At 41.8% G+C, this 20,401-nt stretch overlaps 1 protein-coding gene across 1 annotated transcript in view; it reads left to right on the forward strand.

The window, feature by feature from the left end:
- Positions 1-20,401, forward strand: part of klf12b (Kruppel like factor 12b) — a 99,851-nt gene that overhangs the window by 19,842 nt on the left and 59,608 nt on the right. The window lies entirely within an intron of this gene.

The following is a 20,401-nucleotide window of genomic DNA, read 5'->3' on the forward strand; positions in this document are numbered from 1 at the left end:
TCAAACTTTCTAGGCTTGAAAATAAGTCATGTAGTTTAAAAGTTGGGTCGCTGGAGTGGTACAACGATAGCTCTTACGGTGCAACAGACCAGGGGTGGATTAACCTTCGAGGGGGCTCTAGGGCAGAATTGAGCTGCAGACCCCTATTGGCTCCCAGCTCCTCACTCTCTGTGTATTTTATATGTATCTTGTTGCCTTTAAGCAGCCATCAGGTTCAGTGTTCACTGCAGACTACACATGGTAGCGTCAGGATGATTTGCTCAGACCCCCAGAAACCATCCATGAAATGTATGCACTACATATATAGTGTCTTGATTAATTCCCATAGTGGAAGTGCAACCTGAGTTGCTGTACACATTATATTTGGAGGGTATTTTAATTGCTTAAGTTCTCACACTAATTTATGTTGTCACAAAATACTGTGGAAAGATGTGTATTTTAGCAGGTATAATTTCACATTGTTATTCTGGACTTAAAGATGTTGAACTATTGAACTAGTTGAACTATTTCATGTCTTCTTAGCCTCAAGTAAGAATAAGGGCAACTATAGTTCCTACCCTCCATTGTTGTGCAGGGGACAGGTATTGGTGTAACATACAAGGGTTAACATGTGCTACAGTTAATTTTAAGAGTGAAACTGGATGTATGCTGTCCAGCCGTGTATTGATGTGTATTAAAGAATATAACACAAGAAATTGGAGTTTATTACCCAAGACAGAAGGACCGGAGAACACCACCAAACAAGAAGGTAGGGTTAAAGAACAAAAACAAAATCCATGATATGTAGGCCTACACGACTTGAATAATGTAATGTTTTGCATTTCATAGATGTAAAATAATCCCTTTTTAGGTGATTCGTCACTAGTCATATGTGTACGAAATCTCACTGCAGAGTTAATTAATTTGTGAATATTATTAAGTTAGTAAGTGAGTGACCAAAGTAGTGACTTTGGGCACAGCTCGTGTCTGAGTTACTTGGGTTAATTTGATTTGAAACATCTTTATTCAGCAATATGCAGCATCTGAGCACAATATGATGTAATAATAATTACCATAATTACTGTCTTGTGGTTTTATACTTCTGCAAACCAGTCAAGTTGCAGTTAGAGTTTATATCCTGTCTGTGAAAACAACACACATAAGATGTATACAGTCAGCACAGTGTCAAGGTGGACACCCACGATTAGTGTCACTAATTGAGTATCTGACAGAAAAGTGCTTTTGCAGAGCATTATGATGTTACAGTGAAGTTGACCTTTAACCTTTTGGATATGAAATATTAGCACTAAATCATTTTATCCTATAAGACATCACAGTTGACCTTTGACTGCCAAAATTTAATCAGTTCATCTGTGAGTCCAAGTGTATGTTTGTGTTTCTGAGATACCATACTTTCACAAGAATGAAACGGACGAGGTCAGAGTAATTTTGAACTTTGACTTGTGACCAACAAACTCTAATTAGTTCATTATTGAGTCTGAGTGATCATTAGTGCCAAATTTGAAGAAATTCCCCCAAGGCATTCTTGAGATATTGCACTGACGAGAATGGGATGGATGTATGGCATAATAATACACTCATCCATGCCATGTTAAAAACTGTCAAAAACCGAGCACTGCTCACTGGCCAGAGCAACCTTTGTCATAGTAAACTAAAATATGATTCTGAAAACATTTTTTGGCAAGAAAAAGGTGATGCAGTAACAGAGTCTTGATTCATATTAGATGAAATATGAATCTCATATTTCTTATCTCATATCTCATCTTATTTGACAGTTTGACCACAGTTCACAAGCAGAGATTGACATGATTGAAAGCTGTGTTAAAGACGTCTTGGCTCTGATTGGTTGTTTTAGTGTGCCTGTTGTGGATTCTTGCAAATACAATTAGAAGTGCTTCGAGGAGGCAGAGAGAGCGTTCTTCTGTGTGGATGTAGTGACAGTTGCAGCAAATGTGACAAAAAGTTGTTGTTTTTTTTTAAAAGTTACAAAAACTACAGTTTTAAAACAAGATTATGATACAGCAGGGCCTTGTGATTAGGCAAAAGACAATAGCTGTCTTAAATCGCCTATAATGTCAGTTGATATTGTGTTTTAGTGGTGTATTTTCCCACACAAATTTGAAATGTGTCAAATTACCTGGACATAATTGGGACAGTGTACCTGGGTAAATCCGGGCCCCTGAGGGTCTGAGGCTCCAGGGCAGTTTCCTGTTTTACCTGGCTTGTAATCTAGCCTGATAACAGACAAGAAGAAGGATGCCACATATAGATATTCCATCTCCAACAGAAAATCAAGTCCAAAAACATCACTGACAGAATATTAAAAATATGCTGTAGCTGGATAACACAGGAAACATTTTAAAAGTCAGAGGGATGAACAGGCTTTCAAAACAAACAGCGAATCCATTTTCATTCTTAATTGTTGACCACAAATCACAAATAGTTATTTTAAAGTGAAGTGCATCTTTCAGTGAAGGGTCTGAATAAAAAAGACATGCCGAAAAGATTTCTCCATTGTGTTAGCCGGAAATTTCATACAGTATCCTTGACTGTGCTGAACCAAAGAGCTCCACAGAGCCACAGCGACAAAAGAGAAACATCATCTATTCTTCATCAGGTAGTTGAGTTTTCTGGCAGCCCACCCCACTTCATGAGCCTGGAGATGAATGTACTCTCCTCAGTCTGCTCCGCACTTTAAACACGGGGAATTACACAAATGTTGAACTGGAGAGAGACAGACAGAGAGAGAGAAAGAGAGAGAGCACAAATAAAAGCTCGGGAGGAGGACTGAAATGGAAAAAAGTGGAGGAGATGAGAGCGGCTGAAGTGGAGAGAGAGAGGGTGAAACTAAAAAACAGAAAGAGTTGGAGGGTGGTTTACTCAGTGAGGGGGGGGGGTGAGAGGAGGAGAGAGGAGAGGTAATGAGGCCAGTGACTGGCTTTACACCTCGTCTCTGTGGAAACTAATTGGGAGAGAGCTGGAGGGCACTAATTTGAGCACTCTGCTGGGTAAATGTAGTGCAACGAACTATGAAGGGTAAATCAATGTACTACCTCTCCCTACACCTCGCTTTTTTCTCCTTCTCCACCTCGTACCCCCCTCCTCCCATTATTGTTTCCTAATAAAAATTCCATTGACTTCAACTATGCTTGTGGGCATAAAAGGTATCGACCTGGGTGGATGTCATGCGTGCTGATGAGGTAAAGCTCGCCAGTGAGGAGTTCAGCTAGTTAGCCGGCGAAAAAAAAAACATTTCAGGGCTGGAGATCTCGGCTCAGTCGCACCGGCACCAGGAGGAGTCAGCGTGTGGTGCAGCTCCACTAAGCTTACTGTACATCAAGGACACTCAGCTTACTTTGCTTTAGCAAAATGACAGGAGGCCAGGGGCCAGTCACAGCAGCCCCATACATGTTTTTGGATTTTAGCAAAATTCTGGTATTGTAGGACATTTCTAGGGCCTTAGGTTGTTACTAGGATTTTAGGGGGTGTCGAACACAATTGTGGGATTTTAGGACAGTTCTAGGATTTTAGGATGTTTCTTGGATTTTAAAACTTTCTAGGACTTTGGGTTTTTCTATGATTTTAGGACAAATTTCTAGGATTTCTAGGATCTAGGATTTAGGGGTCTATGATTTCAAGACATTAAAGGCTTAGCTAGGACCCGTGTGTGTGTGTGTGTGTGTGTTTGTGTGTGTGTGAGACTTGTGTATTTACAAAAGCTCTATTTTGATGCTGTTTTATGCACTCTAGCACAGTGTGTACACTAAAAGATAGTGAAGTGAATACATTTATTTTCATTGTCAAATAGAAAATGGTTGGGGGGCCATCCGGCACTCTGTTGGGGCCAGATTTGATTGAGTTGAGTATCACTGCTGTACATACTGCAAGGTTGTATGATCGTCCTGTACATTCCCGGCAGTCTGGAGATTCTTCCCACAGATGTAGTGATCAAAAGTATTATTTACAGCATGTGTGTGTTCTCCTCTCCCAGGGTGGTGAGCTGTCTGATGGGAGAAAAGGAAACAGAATGTATAGTTACCCCCTGTGGTGAGCCCAAGGGTGGCTGAACAAGGAGCCAGAATTTGGGAGGTCTTAAGGGGAATTATCCTCACCCTCAGGCTTGGGGATATAGCAGGCTTTTCAGCCCGCACATAAGAAAGAAGCTGCTCTCATCCTCATACACGGCGAGGTTCAGCAAAGAAAAAACAGAAACAAAGAAGGAGCTGTGTGCTTTAATAGAAGGAGAAGTTTCAGCACTCAGTTATTCGTCAGATAAAGTAGTTCTGACTTCTGTGTTTACAATTTATATTGGTTTATTTGTTGGAAAGGGACAAAAAAAAGTCTTGTGAACGCTCTACACTGAGTGATTATGTGTTTGTCTAACTCCACCTTTCATTGTGGTGCTCGGAGGATGCTGATCTGCTCTGTTCAGCACCATCTGCCCCCCTCTCTCCGCGACTGTGCCTTGCAGCTCGGCCCCCTGGGAAATAGCTGTGGATAAGTTATTCAATTAGAGGGGCATTATTGGCCCGCTCTCTCAGAGGACAGAGCTGATGATGCTGTGATTATACCGCTCTGCATTCCTTTATGGCTCGGCACCCTCTGCATGTGTGTGTGTGTGACTTCTACACACTTTTGCGGTGTGTGTTTCTGGGTGTGTGTTACCGCAAATCAACAAATAATGTTTGTTGGGTGAATGGATGTGGAGAGGAGGTGGGGGGTTAAAAAATAGGGGTCTATCAGAGATGCTTGGATGATTTCAAATGAGCCCGTCAGAGTTTGAGTTGAAGTACACACTCGCGAGACACATATTGCTCTGACCACGCATGATCTCGGAGAGGATGGAGACGTGCCCCTTCAGAGTGACTAATCAGTGTGAGATGGAGAGTCTCAACAACTCCCACTGGGTTTCAGTTATCAGTTCATTTTAAAATTTGCCTTTATTGAAGAAAAAAATGTAAGTTCCAGTCATGTGTTAACCCTTTGAAACCTAAGCGGCTTGATATCTTTCAAAAACATGTAAAGAAGGCAATGAGCAACTTTACAAGAAATAACCCCAAAAAATAGCAAAATGTTCAGAAAATGTTAGGCCTACAAGGAAAAAGGAAATAATAGAGTAATATTAATATATCTAAATATATTTATATATTATAATAATGACCAGTTTCTTGCAATTTGTGGGGCACTTCGTGCCAAGCTGCTGATTGCCTTTTTTCTCTCTCTCGTTTTTTTTTTACCATGTTTTTAACAGAAATCGAACCAATTTGCTTAAACTTTTTAAGTGCTTGTGAAAGACATCTGCATACAGCACAAGAGAACTTGTCAGTTCAGGTTCCAAAAGGTTAACATTACAAACAGTGTGAATATAATGGCATGATGGCCTTCTAATTTGCGAACATTTTCGGCTGCAGTTCTTCCTTTTTGAGTAAGCTGCTAACTGCTTTTTGATTTTTCTGCTAGGTTTGCACACATGACACATTGGCAAAATGTTGCACAGGTCTCATCCATGGTCCCACCCTGGATATTGTCCCTTTTACACAGACATCGATTCAGCGCTGTTACTACCTTTGCTGCCGATTTAGAGGCAAAACAACTCTGTCCTCCCGTTCCACGACTGTATGCGTTATACAGAACTGTTAGGCAGAATAGTCTTGAAAAGGCAGTATATGAGACAGCAGACAGCCTGTCACTCGAAGTGGACATGTCCTTTATTATGTCTAATTTGAGCCTTAATAAACTTCAAAGGGTGAATTATATAAACATTCATATACCGTCCAGGTTTCATAAACGAGGACATTAGTCGTAGAGACCAAAGCCATTTTTTTGGTACCAGGCTGAAAACATGTTTATTTCTGCTGTTAAGTTGGGCATTTTAACATAGGGGGTCTATGGGGATTGACTTGTTTTTGGATCCGGCCTCAAGTGGCCATTCGATTCGGTTTTATTATTTCAGCCCTGGTGGTTGCTGCTTGGTTACCACAAAATGAATTGTTGATTTCCTGATAATAGTAAGCAATCGTTACCACTTGACTGGGAGTGTTTCAGCTTGTCATCGGAGTCAGGCGATTTCTTTTGTCTACACAATCCTGGTCAAAACAACCAACAACACCGCCTGAGACAAAGAAATGGAAGGAGAGACGTCTCAGCAGGCCAACACAGAGGCCCACACACCCAAATCCAAACACATTCCCTCTCTGCGGACCAGTGAGGTGATCTTTAAAGTGCTGCCATGATGGGTCTGCCCTATCTGCCCAGCGCAGACCCACAGATGCCCTCCCGAGGGGACAGGCTAGAGGGGAGCAGGGCAGCGGGCCTGGAGCCTCATCTGCTCTGCCCAGAATACAAATAGGTCAGTGTGTGGTGGGAGAGGAGGAGTACGGGCAGGGACACACAAACACACACATACACACGCACACACACATACACACTGACCATGAACAAGAAGGGGTCCTGCCAGCTGAATTCCTCCATTGGCCATGATGGGAAGGGCCATCTGGTATCAATGTGGGGAAGTCAAGCAAGCTTGTGAGAGCACACACATTCACACCCACACACAGCGGACATTTTTTTTTTGTCTCCAAGAGATTCAGGGGCAGCACCTGAACATCATGTCATGGACCTCACATTCAGAGTCTCGAATCACTTCCAAACACTTAGACACTCTGTTACCTTTTACACCATTCAACTTAGATACGCTGAGCATGCAGCTGTCTGTTGCTTGACTAATGTGAACGTCATGCCCAGTTGATGAAAACATCCTTGTAAAGGATTTACTTCTGCATTTTTTCTAGTCTTTTTGAAAGGGATACTTTGCTGATTTTTAACCAGCTTTGTATTGTAACAATGTGGGTACAATGTACTTTTTGAGCATCACAACCCTTGCTAAAAGACTTGTTTTGAAAGTCGACGAGAGACATGATAAACCTATTTTATCCCGTTCAGGCTAGTGGATTGCTAAAGCGAAAGTTAGCCATTCATCCGGCGGATGTTAGAGTATTTCTAAATGCACACGACATATGCAGATCAAGACAGCCTTTCATTTCCAAACGCAGACCAACTCCAATCAAACTGTAAAACTAGGCAGCCTTGTTCAAGTTTACACTTAACCAAGACTCTGTTAATGTTTTTCTCACCCAAAATATCTTCAGAAGCATATTTTAGAGCACTGTTTGGCTGTATATGAGAATTTGTAGACAGAAAGTGGGCACCAAACTGTTCTCTGTACTGAAAAAAATGGAGACAGAAAAAGCTGAGATTAAATGGTGAAATTTAGCAGCGCTGATCAAATTCTGTTACTGTTACCCATTTCTCGCCTTTAATGTTTACAGAAACATATTGTAGCTTAACCTTTAACGATAATTGAAGAATGTTTGTTATCTGCATAGATTTATACAAATAACTAGATACCTGATGCAAAGATGGCATCCATTGATTCCAGTGGAGTTGCTCACCTGGCGCATAAGCTAAAAAAGTTTCTAGCTTTCACATTTTACTTCCTCGGTATGTCGTCCATGATTATATGCAATAACGTTTCTCCCGCTGACCCCACCCGTGAGTTCCCGCTCCACTCATAGATTTTATATTTTGATGATGCCATGGATTTTTAAATCGCTTTTCTCAGCTTGAGCAAAGTTTTGTCCTGTCAATAGTTTTACAGACATCTTTCAAGATTGTATTTCCGCATTTTCGTATGCCCACCACCACTGACACAAACAGTGTAGAAGCGGATCAAGAGAGGGATCCACCTCTCTCTCACTCTCTCTCAAATGTAGACCAAGATTCTGATACTGTTTTGCCTCTTTTTCACATATATGTCCTCATAAAAATACTTTTGGGCACTCTTTGGCTGTAATATGAGAATCTGTGGACACAGAGGGTGCCAAACTCTTTTCTATTTTGTAAAAACAGAGGCTGAAAAAACTGAGATCAAACAATACAACCAAGCAGTGCTGATCAAATAAGAACAACGATTTTCGTACTTTGTTGTCTATTTCTTGCAAAAAATGTTTTCAGAAACATATTTTAGCTTGTTTTTTTAACTGTAATGCGAGATTTTTCAATACCCGCCACCTACCATATTTCTTCTTGTGGAAACAATATGCGTTACGTCACCCACTAGCAGGAGCGTCTGTTGGTCCAGTGCTGCACAGTGCATTCTGTCAGTTGTAGGCTTTCTACCTCTTGAGATAACATTAATGCCAGAGTACTTTTTCTCTATTTCTATGGTCATTTAGTTCCAATTTCAAAAGTATCTGCATCCTTCAACTGCATAGAAAGCCTTCAGGATAGCCCATTTTTCCAGCAGTGAAATACCTCTTCAACTATTCATGAATCGTCTCCTTATTAAAGCCATAAAAAAGTCAAACCTAAAAAATAGAGACCATTTAATGAAAGTTTTAATGCACTGTTACGAAGGACCAAACTAGACTTTAATACAAGCCAATTCATAATCAGTGCAATACTGAATTTAAAGTTAGATTTTTCTTAGAATCTTACAATATATATATTAAATTTTAACTGCGTTTTTCACAAGAAACTTCTGAGAAAGAAACCTGCAGCTAGTTACCTTTACAGAGACTCCTAACCCTCAAAGATTACAGGTCCAAACACCCCCGGACTATGTTTAATCCCTTTTTTGACCCCCTTTTATGACTGCAGTTTAATTTAATTTTTGCAGCGCGGGGCTCAATCTTTCAGATTTCTCCTGTTTTGGAAATTCCTGGAAGTAAGAAAAACTTTAGCTGGGGTAAAAATAGACATTGTTTGGCTGTGATGTAATCCCGTGGCTGTATTCTAAAGTTTTCTTTCTGCTGCCGGTGCAGGCTCGACATATTGCTGAAAAGGGAACCTGATTTATTTTGGCTTAATATCAAAACCCTGGCCTGATGAGGGAAGGCTCGCATAGAGTAAATCAAGTAGAAAATAAGCAGGGTTGAATTATTTTCAAAAGCCAGTGTGCTATTAAGTCAGAGCAGGCCCGTGGCAGCAGCTCATGAAAAGAAAACATCTCTGGGTTTTCCATCATACAATTTCTTCTTCTTAATATCAGCACCTCTGCATAGATACATAAACTTTCAGAAGAGCTTTACAACAGCTTGCTGCAGAGGAGTGCAGAAACATGTGTGCCATAAAGAGTGTGTAGGACCTCCACTGTACAGTATATCCGCCAGAGGCATCACACGAGCAAATGGAAGTTGAAGAGGTCTGGATAACTGTTCATGTACTTTGTGTTTCAGACACTAAAGTACAAGTTACAGGGATGGATCTGGAAATGAACCTTCAGCTTGGAACAAGAAATTGATTTGTCTCCCAGACATTCACATCCTCTCGCTGAGACGCAGCTATTGAAATTATTACGACTTGAGCCTCCTGCACTCGCATTAGAGAGATAAGTTCTGCACCACAGCTCGCAAATATCTCAAGCATCCTTGTCTCCACCCACCACAGTCTTATGTCTGGAAAAAAAAATCATTTGTTGTGCAGCAATCTGCGTCTTTTTGATTAACACCCCCATTCTACTTCCTTGGCGTGCCCCCGCCTCACCTCTCTTTCTTCCTCCCTCTCCCTCTACGCACATCCATCTCTATGATTATTTAAACGGGTGCCAGAAAAACACTGTGACCCGTCTAATTTGGACTCTGTGAGAGCATAGAGAGGAGAGAGGGGCCCTGCGATTTTCCACACTCCCTTTTACCGAGCGGGGAAGTGGCGGGTGAGAGAGAAGCTGTTGCCATGGCTACCTGCTGGCAGCTTCTGTCCTTGTGTTTGGAGAGCACTGGCTGTTCCCTCTCTACCCAACGCCTGGGAGGGAGTGGAGGGAGGTGAGGTGAGGGGGAGGAAGGAGGTGAGGGAGGGGGGAAGAGTCTGGGAGGGGTCGAGCTGCCAAGGGGGAACAACACGAGGTCTCGCCGCAACAAAACCAAAGGGCTGCTGGCTGGGAAAAGAGCAACAAAAGAGCAGCACCGAGGGCTCTGGTGGCTGATCAGCCTCTGGTCCACACATGCACACACACCAGTGTTGATGACAGGCTTGACGGCAGAGGGGGGATGTGGAGGAGTGGTTGAGGATAATTGCTTCAATGCTGCCACACAATTCAGGTGTCTCCACTGCGTTGTGAGACGGCTTATCTCTCAGCCACTGCTCGCTGGATCTTCTGCTTTAAACTCAGAGCAACGCAGAAGATTGATATTCTCATCATCCCATCATTACACCTTCAGTTCAAGTTGCTGCCAGCAATGCCAATGGTGAACCTTCTCCAAAAGTCCACTCGCCAGAAGAAAATATTGGCATCGTACATTTCTGCAAACTACAAGGGCATTACATTTGTACGTTTCTACCTATCATAACAGTGTTTTAAAGTGACGTAATATATGAGCTGACTTTGTCATCTGGTAGTGGAGGGGATGATGGATGGTGACGCAAAGCTGCAGACCACTGTTCGAAAACAAAAAACACCAAAACTGTTGTGATTTATAGCATCAATGTGTTTGTAGCAGCTTTTAAGCTCAAAGTGCAGTTGGTAGATATCGAAACATCGTTTCTTTTCCTGCTGGGATAGTGGCCCAGAAACAGTTGTTTTTTACAGAGACATTGCTGCTTTTTCTGCTGAGATGGTGGCCCGAGAGTAGTAGCCGTTTTTATTTACCAGGACATTACTTCTTTTCCTGCCAAGATAGTGGCCTGAAAAGTGTTTGAGACATCGCTTTTTTTTTCTGCCAGCATTTTTCTGCCGGGATAGTAGGTTGAAAAGCAGTTGTTTTTAATCCAGACATCGCTGCTTTTCTCACTGGTATAGTGGCCCAAAAGAGGTTGTTTATACATTACTTCTTTTCCTCCCTAGAAACTGCCCTGAAAAGCAGATGTTTCTTTACAGAGACATGGCTTCTTCCTCTTTCTAGATAGTTGCCTGAAAAGCAGTTGTTTTCTGATGAAATTGTGCCCCCAAACCTTGTAATTAAAGCCAAAATATGTCCTTTCCTCACCTTAACTAAGTAAATTTGTGCCTATAACCTAGCCAAACATTAACCACAGCATCGCTGAAAGTTTCAATGCTACAAAATTGTGCAAATGTAACATATCAGTGGTCTGCAGTTGCATGATTTTTTTCTGGCGATTGGGGTGTCACTATAGAGGTGATATGGTGTTGCATTTTCACCTTGTGTTCTGCCTGATTCTTCATTTTCAGCACTTGCACACCTTGCAGCACTTCTTATGTGTACATGAGTGACTCGGGTATTTCAGGGTGGCTTCAGTATCACTGGCTCCACCCTGGGACTAGCCGCCCGGTAAGCTGATCCAAGTAATGGATAGCTATGGAATGGACATAATACGGAGCTAGCAGTTTTAAAACACACAGACCTCCTTGTTACTTTCCAAGCTATGCTTTCATCCTCTTAAGCTCGACAGCTATAGTTACTTGGCCAGCTAATCCAAACTATTTCCATCTCTTTTTCGTTTGTCTTATCTTATTTGCAGAGTAAAAAATGTGAGAGGCTCGCTACAGGCACCCTCTTCTTCGAATGTGTCCCTACATCTATCAGCGCCTGCTTGTTTTGCGACTTTCTTGTATGTGTCTGTAATGGTGTTAAAGTTCACTCTCGGAGTGTGTGTGTGTATGTGTGTGTAAGAGCTCTGCGGTTGCTATTAGACACAGCGTGCTGAGGCCCCGGTGGTCATGCTGAAGCGTCCCCCTCCCCGCCCCCGCTCCCCCCCTGGCAGGAGGCTGACCTTGGCAGGGCCTGACAGAGAGCTGGCCTGGAGGGGGATCCACGGAGCTCCACGCCAGCCCACTGAGCCAACCCACTGAGCCAACCCACTCAGTCTGTGCAGGTGTACTGACGCCTGGACAAACACATGCACACACACATACACACACATGCATGCACAGCCACTAGACCAGGGGAGGCCCCCTGAGCAAGCAGATGTCCTAATGCTCCATTTCTCTGAGTTACCTTTCTTCTGGATTTCTGATTACCACTTTTCTCTATATTTGATTGGTTTTAACAGAAAAACACAGTCTGCATACTAGATAATGCTCCCATCAACACATATTTAATTACCACCAAGGTGATGTTTCAAACATCAAGCTCCTCTAAAAGAAAAAATCTTGCATTAGTGTGCAGGGTGTATTTTTCCATCTTACACATGCTCTTCTGTCCAGCAGCTAGTATTTGTCAGAGGTGGGGGACTGGAGTCACTCTAGTCTTACTCTAGTCAAACGTGAGTCACACATTTGAAGATTAGGGACTTTTTTGAATAACACTGATAAAAGACCCAACTTGACTTTGACTGGGTATTTATGACTTGAGACAGATAGCTTGAGAGGACTTCACTTTTGTTATTAAATATTTGCATTTTTCTAGATATTGGGAAGTTACAATTTGTTTTTGAAACATGACTGGATGCTTTCTAGTGCAATGTGCACAAACCTGGCAACCTCTTTCGACGCAGCAGACCAGCAGAGGCCAACACATCAGGGAATTATCATAATAGGTGGCTAGTCCTGTTGTTGCGGTATGCAATGTTTGCAGCTCAAAAATTATAGACATGATCACCACAACTGCCAACTTCATCCACCATTATAAAACCCACAAAGAAAGGTATGTGAATGTGTCTTTTTTAGCTAACTTTTTGGCTCATTGGCTCATCAAAGGTGAGTTAGAAAGCTAATGTTTGAACGGATGAAAAGAAAGTCATATTGCATTGAGACTTGTGACTTGATGAGCTGAAGCAGGGACTCTTGGTTGGTTGGTCACCACAGTAACTTGGGACTTGCTTGAGATGTGAAGGTTAACGCCCGGGCCACACTGAGCAGCACCTGACAGCTACCTTGCTGAACTGCTGCGCTTGTAGTGTTCATACTGACAGCATTTTTGCTGTGGGGCTGGTGCAGAGCTGCCTACTGATATAACTACTGCTCTAACCTGTTAACATGGGCGCCGAAATAAAAAACAACAGGTTCTGCATCGCACATATTGCTCACTCAGGCAGTGTTGCCTAAGTGTGGTTAAGAACCTCAAGTATATCTAGATATACATGCTTTTCAAAACTTTTTGCCATGTCATGCTTTTCTGTCATGACTGACTCTCATTTCCTTTTATGTCTTTTTTGCATTTGTCATGATCTTACCGTGTTCTTGACTTCTACCACTTGCAGCCTTGTTCACACTTGCTACAGTGAAACATAGTGGAAAATTAGAGGCAATAGAAACGTGGCAAAATCACTCTTGTAAAGTGTTACATTCATATGGTGTGTTTTATTTTTATGTACCACATCATTTCCGTTATTTCTGTCTGTCTTTACTGTCAGTTAAATGAAGCAGCCAGTGTCACAGACCATACAGCGCTGCATGCTTGGAATCTATTAGCTGATGACAGATGCACATGAATAAATAGATGTATAAATATATGTATGAATCAATAATCTACTCCCTATAGCTCTCTTCAGCAGGGTTCATTTTTTAAAATATCCATGTATCAGAATATTGTTTGACTTTTTAAGAGAGGCCAAACATCTGGGAAGCTGGAGGGCCCAGTGGAGGTATAAACTTAAGAACAGCCACACACTGATGTGGCTCAGCTCACTCCCCCGTGCACATCCATTTCTATGTCCTTATAAAGCCTCAGGTTGGTATCATTTACTGTAAAACAGTTTTGAATAATCATCAAATTACATTGAATTACTTCAAAATCACAGAGGCATTGCATCATAGGAGAAGTGGCTTCTATGAATCAGCTGCGGTGAAGGAGAAAACACAACATGTATATGAAAAGGAGTAACAGAATTACTTCTTACATTCAACTTAATAGAAAACCCTTGTTTGGACTGTACGACTTTGTCAGTAAATAAAAGTGCAAGTCATCATATCACAAATGTTGCACTGTGTTTTCAGGCCATTGCCTATTAAATATGCAGTGAAGACATCGAGGTATAAATTAATAAGAAGCTAAGGTTGTGGAAAATCTGTGAAAAACTAAAACGATATTGAGGTACATAAGAAAGTTTAGCCAAAAGGTAACAATCTGGACTTTTGAAAGAGGAAAAACGAATTTAAAAATATAACCTCGGAGATTTTTTGTAGGATAAAGACATTATTTGGAGCAAAAGACAGACACCCACCGGCTGACTTTATTCATTCTTACACTCCATGATGAAGTTGGTGAAGTATTTGCCTTGTGCCAAAAGGTATATTCAGGTCCCTCTCCAATCAAAAAAGTTTTTTGCTTATTGTTCCTTTCCTTCAATGCTTGACCTTCACTGTGCAGAATGATGTCTGTGGAAAGTTTTACACTTACAAAATTTCACATGCATTCACTTAAGGGAAAGAGTTTCTCTGAAAGTGTTTTAAAACTGAGATCTATAGTTGTGGATGGCTTTCTGTGTGCAAATGAAAAAGATTTGCACAAATGATTTCCAATGTGTGGGTGCATCAAGATGGTTGCACAAAAGTGCAGTTACTCATCAAAGGTTTCCAGTTACGCGAAAGGTTTGCGGTTACACATTTATTGGAATAATCACACACAAAACAATATTTTGTCTAACAATGTCTCACCCCATGTTGTGTGAAATTTGTTAAGAAAACTTTTTTTCTCATAAGTTGCAGAGAATCCTAATCACAATTAACCTATGCAGGATATGGTACGCAGTACAGAGACATTTAAAGGGACAGCTCACCCCAAAATCAAAACAAAAAGTGCAAATTTTTCCTCTTACCTGTAGCGCTGATTATCAGTCTACACTGTTTTCGTGTGGGTTTGCAAGTGTTGGAGATATCTGCTGTAGAGATGTCTGTCTTCTCTCCAATATAATGGAACTATATGGCTTGTAGTGCTCTTTCCAGAAATCATGATCCGGTCATGTAGGCATTATTTTTTCATTGGTGCTACATGTGAGGCAGCAGTAGATGTACACTTTATTTCTATACGGTGATACGGTTAGCGGTTGTAGTTCTGTGAAGAAAAAATAGTTCAACATGAAACTGCTCACAACAAGGTCTGTGGATTATCTTGAGTAACCAGGACATGATTTCTGGAATGAAACATGGCTGTTGAGGTTTTCAAATGTAATTTTGGGCACTTTGAGCACCACAAACCGAGTGCCATCTAATTCCATTATATTGGAGAGAATGCAGACATCTTTACGGCCGACACCCAACACTCGGCAACTCACACCAAAACAATATAGACTGATAAACAGCACTACAGGTAAGAGGAAAGATATGACTTTTATTCGGGGTTGAACTGTCCCTTTAAATGTTTCTGTACTGCGTGACATATCTTGCAAAGGTTAATTGTGATTCGAATTGTCTGCAGCTGTGAGATGCTGCATTGGTTTTAGATTTTCTCAAAATCTGATCAACACTGAGATAGAGTTCCTGCAGATTTGGACAAAATTAGGCAAGTACACAAAATGTCACTGCAGTTGTACAAACTGCCAGAATGGAGCCTTGCATCAAAAATATTGTGTTTTGCAATAGAGTAGTACCCTCCTTTGGCAAACCTGTGTAGGGAGAGTCATGACATGCATCATTCCCCAAAGTTTTGTCAGAACCTTCCAAGATATTGCGCATGACAGGCGGGCAGACAGATGAACAGGCCGGGGCCAATCCATTGTGCTTCTCGGATTTCATTCTGGAGGACAAAAAAACCTTGACTTGTGAAGCTGAGAGCAAGCGCTTCTCATTTTGTGTATGTGGCCCTATTGTGTCGGGCATTCACAGTGGGAACAGAGTGGGACTGCAGGGGATAAAGAGAAGCTCTGGAGGTGAGCACTTCATTGCCTAGAAACCAGGGCTGTCTGACAAAATGAATATATATTCTTGTCCATCCTTCTTTCAAGGTTTCCAGTTGATTCTTCACTCTCAATCTTCTCACAGCCACTTCACTTTTTGTATTTAATTTTTTTTGTTCACGTCCTGACAATTTTATTACACTTTCATTATTCTATCCAAGGCCTATGCAAAATATCAGAAAATGAGCTGGAGTCCACAGTGTGTCCTTTTCTTAAAAATGGAAAGGAAATTTGTACAGTATGTCTTTTTAGTGGATATGATTATGGTGATATTCTCTAGTTCAGCCAACAGTAGCCCTTTTTACACTGCCTGTTCAAGGAGGGAATATTGAGCCACCTCTTCGTTTTGTAAAAAGGTACAATCGCAGAATGCGGAGACAGAGTAGTCTTGCCTTTAAGCAGTCATGGGAGTTGATAACGATGCCAAACGGTGTCAGTATAGACAGGACAGCTGGCAGGAAGGGTCCATGGGCAGAACAGGGGTGACGTTTTGACTGTGATATGTGTGCGACCCTCTGCAGGGGAATATAAATCCAACCTGTTCTCATTCTGAAGTTGTCAAATACCGCCACTTGGTCAATTATTTCCGCGTCAGACACCGACGAAAAATCCTTATGCAGCATTATTATTTACTGGGTCAGTTAGATCACACTGTGTGACGTCATCAGTTTGAAAAGCCGCCAGACAAAAAACATAATTTAGGTGGCTAGAAAGTCCCTTGGAGGGGTCTGCATGGGTCCAAAACACAAAGAACCTTCACCTGGGAGGCCAATTTGTTCTTATTCTGAAGTCGTCAAATTCTACCACTTTGTCAGAGATTTCAGCGTACGATACCAACCATTGATCAAGTAGCAATATGTGACAAATCGGGAGTGAGAATATGCTGAAAAATCAGCTGATAGCAGTTGGTGACTAACTCAAAGAAGAACTGTTGTTGTAAATGTCTGCAAATTGGGAAAACAATGATATGCAGGGGCTCCTTACCCTTGGAGCAGAGGATGAGATTAGAGGCCATATAACAGAGAAGGTAAATGATTGTTATTGCCATGGTAATGCCATTGTTATTGTTTTTAAAGTGCTGCTGATGCTCATGTTACATAGCAAATGAGAAGTAGACGCTGCTGTATTAAACGTCACCCCTGTACCGCCAATTCTGTGGTGCTGGCATGCTGTCTAAAAACATACACTGTAGCAGGATGATGCTGCCTGTGAGGCATAAAGAAGGGAGTCTGTAGTGCCTCTGTAGCGTGATCTCTGTGTTGAAAGGACTAGTAAGAGAAAGCGTCCTCCGTTTCTTGAGTGTTTTTTCTCCCCCTGTTCCTGCTCCCTCCCTCCCTCCTGATTGTTCAGTAACAGGTTGTGTTTAGCTTCTCTGCTCCCTACTTCCTCGTCTGCAATGTCTGTTCTTTCAGTCCAGAGTCTAAAGTTCAGCCAGAGACAACAGGAAGCGAGCATCACATCGCTCACTCGCAGCATTTCACAACATTTTTTCTTCATTTTTTTCAAAGACAAATACAGGCTTCCTTTGCACAGCAAGAATACCCGCCCCCTCAGTGCAGAAATTGTGTAGTGTGTGACTAAATGATGAATGGTGTTACAATAATTTGATGAGATTGGGTCAGATGATGCAAGGGAGAAGTGTGTAATGATAATGCTCTTGATGATGTCTTACAGCTTATTATGCTGCTCCACAAATGATCCCCCCCAGACGCCCACGCCGTCTTTGAACTGCTCCCACCCCAGGGTGACGCACAAGAGTGGGCGTAGGGAGAGGTGCTTGTGTCTCTAGTGTTCAATAAACCCGACTAGGTGCACCAATATGAAGCTCAAGAACCCCGTTCTCCTCCCAACGCCTGCTCCCTCAGACTATCATTCTCTCCCATTCTTCCTCCTCTTCACCCTCTCCATAGCTTCCTCCCCTCTTTTCCGTCCACACTCCTCCCTCTTCCACCTCCCTCGAAGCGCCTGTTTGCACTCCACTCCGCCTGCCTTCCTTCAACACATGCCAGCACTCCTGGGGCACCAGTTACACAGCGAGGATTTCATTTGAAAGATCTCCTCAGGACGTCATTATCAGGATCATCACCGGGCCTTACGGCTGATGTTACATTAGTGTTCCATCACACACATAGCTTCCTACGTGCCTATTAACTAGCCAGTCCCTCTCATCATGCAAATCTGAATTTTTCTCTCAGATTGGTAATGTGACATTAATCTGTAATTGACCATTTTCATGTATCAATACACTCAAGAATGTGAGATAAGTAACCATATGTCTGTAATTTGAAGCTTCCGTGGTTTTATACAACGGTGCTGCACAATGCAGATTCACTGATTACTTGAAACAACAGGTATTTGGATGGTACGTATGACACATGCTGAGAGGAGACTGAGAGTGGAGGAAGTTTAATAGTGTTTTGCAACTTAAACATTATGTTAAATGCTTTAGATTCAGTTGCAGCAACATGCACAGACTTGATGCACGCACATAGTTCCACACTGTAAAATCTGACAGGTTGGTCTTGGTTGTGGCATTTCTTGGCTGGTAACACAGCGATATCTTTGCAAAAAAAACAACTGCTTTTTATGGCAATATCCCAAATATAAATGCCATTATGTTTCAGTAAAAAAAACAACAACAGCAACAAAAAAAACCCCACTTTTCATTGTACCAACCCAGCTGGAAATCGGGCGGTGTCTCTGTAAAAACCATCCACTTATTGTGGTACTATCCTGGCTGGAAATGCATTGATTGCTCGGTAAAGAACATCCATTTTTTGTGTCAGTATCCCAGTTGGAAATGTAGTGATGACTCAGAAGAAACATTTTTTTGTATTTTCATGGTCTTGAATAGTGGTCTGCAGCTTGTGCTCATTTTCATGCCTCCACTATCCCTTCCTCCTACCAGTCACGAAGTAAGTTCATATACTATGTCACTTTGAAACCTTGCAATGACTGGTCTGAATCATACAAATGTAGCCTATCCATGGTTTACATAACCCTACAAGGCCAACATTTCTTCTTCCATTTGTGCTGCCATTGGCAACGTGTCACATTATTGAACTTTTTTCACCGTATGTTCTATCTTTTTCACCAACATGTTCATGGGTCATCTCTTTTGTTTGCAACGTATTCATGTTCAGTTCTAAGAAAAAATTGAGCCTTGTCCTCTTATGAAATAATTTATGTTCTGACTATTGCAACACTTCTACAACGACAACAAAAAAATGCTGTGTGCATTTGGTTGCGTGTTCAACAGCTGCTCAATTTTGTGCAACTCTATTTAGGAGTTTTGTTTTTTTTTACCAATAGAGCTGTTCTTAACAGTGTGATTGGTCGGTAGGCGGCTGTGCTCATTGTAGTAGTAGGTGTCATGGAAACCACACACAAAAAAGCTTCTCTGAAGATAGAAAATTGTTACAGTGCCTCACTTCACTGCTATTCAATGCAAATAGAGATGGAACTTGTGTAAAACTCTTAATTATTCTGGTGTCATGTGTAATATAGTGCATTAAAACATGTAATCTTTGGATAATGATATCTAAAATTGTTGGCCACCACAAAACTCTATCAAAATGCTAACCTCTGAAGCAAGATTTAACCACACTGCTATATCTGATTGGTTTTGTAGTCTACAATTATATCCCATCACACCACGGCCAGATCATCCCTCCTCTCCATTTTTCTGTCCGTCCATTCATCCAACCAGCCCCTCTTCCCATTGGACACCTCGAGCCCCTCCTACCTAGGCAGCCACAAAATACACTTCTTAATTCACCCAACCATCCTGCCTATCCAACCTTATTAATCTCGTCCTCCATCCCTTTCGTTCCATCCTCTCGTCTCCACCCAACCATTTTATCCTCCATTCAGTGCAAACACAAGACATACAGTATCTGAAGTGAAACAGAATGAATATTAAGTGGGTAGCAGTTGGACCAGGCTCAGTGTACTACTGTAAATAGTATTTTTTTTTTCCATTTCTCTCTCTCTCTCCTTATCATCTCTGGCTCTCTCAATCACGCCGCTCCAGCTCCACGATAAAGCACCATGTAGAGTGGTACGAGCTCCCATCAGCCATGCAGATGAGTCCTGCTTCCTTTACCTTAATTAGAGCTCCCAGGGGACTGGCTGTGGGCGCCGAGCAGCATCAGCATCAGCATCAGCCTCTCGTACCACAGAGATACCTTTCATCAAGCTGGAGAACATGGGGAGGAAAACTGACATGAGTACAGTGGCTCAGGCACGACACAAAAGAGATTTTAAAAGCAGTCATTATTGGGAAATGTTCCAGCATGTTAGCCAAGGCTGGTCATTTAACCAGCAGGCAGAAATGTGGCATTTTACTGCCGGAGCAGAAACCACAATCCAACTGAGAGGAGAGAAACAGTTGCTCTTTTATAGATGCAAACTTACAGAAATAAATACCTGTTGAAAATTTGGGAGTTTAGCCAGCTTGAGCTGAAATGATCAGTCAAATAAGCGATTAGTCGATCAGCATGAAATGCATCTGCAACCCTTTCAATAATCCCTTAATTGTTTGGGTAATTATTTTTAGCAAAAAAAGCCTCAAATTCACCAATTTCAGCTTCTCAAGTCAAAATATTTGCTG

Source organism: Plectropomus leopardus, chromosome 10 (assembly GCF_026936395.1).
Source record: "Plectropomus leopardus strain MGB_pleo_1.0 chromosome 10, ASM2693639v1, whole genome shotgun sequence".
Classification (NCBI taxonomy): Eukaryota; Metazoa; Chordata; class Actinopteri; order Perciformes; family Serranidae; genus Plectropomus; species Plectropomus leopardus.